A 4213-nucleotide genomic window follows, 5' to 3' on the forward strand; every position below is an offset into this window, starting at 1 on the left:
ATAGATATTTTTATTTAAATTAATGTATTATATATGTCATCAATATATTATGAAGTTAACAAGATTTTCTATATTATAAATTTTGTATTCAACTTCATAAATTGTTATAAATTCTTAAATGTTTTAGTAAACGTCCTCCTGCATTTAATGCTGTTTAAAACACGGTGAAAGTTCAGGTAGCTAATCAATTGAGATATTAAGATTTACATATCCTCAAATTTCTTTTAAAATTCATGAGTTTTTAGCTTAAAGAACAATAGACTTTGTGATATTTTAGAATTTAGAATTAACCTACTTCAAACTTATTATATGTCAACTAAAATTTTTAGGATAAAGATCAAGATAATTGTATATTATAACAAATGGAACATTTTATTGACTTGGAAGAACATTTATCTTGAATGGTAATAAGGCAGAAGATACTTCACAATTGTTAGTGAGGAAAATAGTTAGTTGTTAAAAGTATTGGAAATATTTTTTAGATAAATATTTTGGACCTTCACCATATAAATTAACACTCAATTTAGGACCTTCATCATATAAATTAATTATTTTGAGCTTTTTCGATTTCAAATGATATAAAATAATTACTTTTATAAAAGTTTCAAAAAAAAAAAAAGTAAATATAGCTTGCAAATTATTTTAAATAGGCCAACATAGTTTCATGATTGATGTTTTTTATTGCAACAATATAACTTACAAATTTTATCGACGTATAGAAAAATGTCTATATACTAACATGGATAGAACATGAAATTTTCATGTACATGTGCGAAAGAAACAAACTCAAGTCATATACCTTGAAAAAATATTGATCCTTTCATTTTAGTTTTACATCAAGAGACAAACTGAAGCTTAATTAAACAATAACCAATAGACTACATACAATATATAATTGAGTAATTTTATTATAAAAAGTGCACTAGACCATTCCGTGGTTCAAACATTTTAAACATAGATCAATATATGTGCGTGGACCTCTCTTTTATTCATCAATGTCATATTTCCTAAAGTACTTCACAATGTCCTCACCTTATTGGACTTGCTCCAGATCTTGTGTAACCTCTTCAATCACTGAAATGAAGAGCCTCAAAACAACAAAGTGTCATAGCATATCCTACACTTACCTCATTGGGGTGTTCCACATTGTCACAACTCAAAGTATATCCTAATCATAACATGGCGTATAGGACCACGAGAGACTCTACACAAGTCACTTAGCATACATCATACAAGATAATAGAAATAAAAATTTCAAGAAAACAATTTCATATCAGAAGTTTGACAAAAGCAGATGTCTAACATAAGTTTCAATAAGCCATCTACTACATCAATAAAAGTGATTGAGACGTAACTCATACATCACATACGAAGTCTCACTACTAAAAGAACAGTAAATATAGACCTACAAATACAGACTACTGAAAGTTGATATTCCTTGAAATACCGACTAAATATAGACTTCCCAGCTAAGGTCGGAAAAAGACTGGTCGCTTTTCAATACCAACCTCTGAAAGTTGATATTTACCGACCATTAATTAGAAGTCAGTTTTAATTTTAAGTCGGAAAATTTATTATATAATATACCGACTTTCCGATGTCAGTGTCATTTAATTTAACGTGATTACCTTTATTTATCATATATCTAATGTGATACCGACCTCATGAGGTCGATACCTTTTTTCTTTAATCTAATTACTTTTAATAAAAGCTACATTCAGAAGTCGATTTTTTATAATATTCCTATTAATCATAATTTTGCTATTGTGCATAACACTCAATTTTTATTTTATGCCTGCAATTAATTGTATTAAAAGTGTAACAACTTTGTATACTTTTATTAAAAAAAGTTAGAGTCGTGGAATAGACAAAAAGCATCAATAATCCATATTTAGGGTATGAAACTATGTTGATATTAATTAGGAGATAATTATATATTTGTAGAGTAATGTACAGCTATCCGTCCGTCATCAAATCATGAACTTAATATCTCATGCAATGATGTAGAGGTGAAGAGCCAACATATAATCAATCTGAGTATGAAATGCGAGATGATACTTGTAGAAATGTCATAACAAAATTTTTATTTTTTGACTTTTCGAGGTCACTTTTATTTATTTATTTATTTTTATTTTTTATTATTTCCATCTTCTGGATGTTAGAATATTTCTTTCATATATTTTGAAATTTCGATATTTGGAGGTTGGTATTAGTTAACTTTTAATTTTAAATATTTCTAACCTTTAGAAGTCGGTATATTTTAATTTTGATTTGTCATAATTTTTAAATTTCGATCGTTGGAGGTTGGTATTTTATATTTTATATTTTTTTACTTTTGATGTTCTGATCTCTAGAGGTCGGTATTCTTAATTTTTTATTTTGTTTATTTTTTATATTCGACCTCCAGAGGTCAATATAATTTATTTTTTATTTGATTTATTTTTGAGATTGTAACCTTTAGAGGTCAATTTTCTGCTATAAAATTGGCAGTAAATTGCTACAATTTTAGTTGCATATTTCTACCAAAACAACCCAAAGAGTTTCCAAACACAATATTTTTCAACATATATATTAAACTACTTTAAAATAAACTTCATCCAACTTCAAAATATACTAAAGTACGATCAAACAATCATATCATATATCATCATATATTATTATAAGAGGGAACCAAAAACTTTAAAAGTTGAATTACGATTTTACCCTTATTATAAATTAAAATGATATAAAAGTATTTAACTATTTAATTTAAATATTAAATTATATTTTAATCAAAATGTTGATGACTTTTGCACCTCTTTAGAACAAATTTTAATTAAAATATCTAATTTAATTTATTTTCTTGAAATTATTTAAAATATTATTTTTTATTTAATATTATTTCGGGATTCAATGAATTTTGACTATCAAAGTTGAATTACTTTTTTGCCTTTTACTTAATAAAAATATTTAATAAATAAAACTAACTAATCTAATTAGTAATATTATTTAAATTGTTACACAATCTAATTAAATAGGAGTATTATTTTAATTATCACACAAATTACAACAACCTATATTCAATGTCTTGGAATTGCTAGCTTTTTCATGTTTCTAAAATTGTCCTCTATTCAATATTTTGATTTCGTTTCAGCTTCCTGAAATTATGAAACATTAATGTGAAGTTCATGAATCTGTCAAGCCCTTAGTATAGTTTATTTCACTATATAATTATATATGTACTTATCCCATTAATTTTAAATTTGCTACTTCTTTTAATTTTCATATGTTAGAAAACTTTTCATGTACTCTATTAAGTCTTATATAATACACATAACATTTTCTAAAAAATAGTATAGGATGCAGTTTCAATTGATTTGCACAGTAATTTAGATAAGTGTACTACTATTCAAATTATATCATACAATTGAAAGCTTGAGATTCTTATAGCTGATTGTAGATTTGAGGCAACAATGTCAAAGAACCATTTTATGGTAGTTTACCTATCAGGTGATGTTGATTAATTAGTTAAAATTGTTGTGTCTGTATGTGGTTAAGTTTAATTTATCTTACACTTTAATATATGTAAGTGCATGTAAATGTTATATATGAGATTATATACTTTAGAGGTTTAATAAAAAATTTGAAGTTATTAGTTTAATGCGGTGTTGCAATGCATGAAAAACATTGATTTTAATAGCTTGTCATATTACATTCGATATATATACTATTTTACTAATTATTTATGTTAAATTATGAAAAAAAATGACTCAGAAGTTTAAACCAGACAAAAAATAATCTTCCCTTTCAAATTCATATAACTCATATTATTTTCTTTTAAAAAATTACTTAACGTAAAATAAATGTGCGTTGCACGTATTTGAGAATTAATATATTATTATAAGTGGAAAGCTTCTAAGTGCAAAATTAAATTATCATTTTGTCCCTATGTTAAATCAAAATGTCATAAAATATTTAATTAGTTATAAAATATTAAATATTATGTTAAATTTGTTAGTGACTTTTGAAATCCAAATTAGATGTTTTGAAAATTTATTTTGATTCAACGTGAAGTACAATGTATGAGGCATCCTTTGGTCCCATTTACATCACAACAAAAACGTTGATGTTGTGTAACGACCTGTTTAGTCGTTTTAAGCAGCAGATTTTAATTCTGGAAAAACTGTCTGACTCGACGGAACCCACGACGGACCGTCATGGGCACGACGGGCCG

The sequence above is a fragment of the Solanum pennellii genome, chromosome 1, assembly GCF_001406875.1.
Source record: "Solanum pennellii chromosome 1, SPENNV200".
NCBI classification, from domain to species: domain Eukaryota; kingdom Viridiplantae; phylum Streptophyta; class Magnoliopsida; order Solanales; family Solanaceae; genus Solanum; species Solanum pennellii.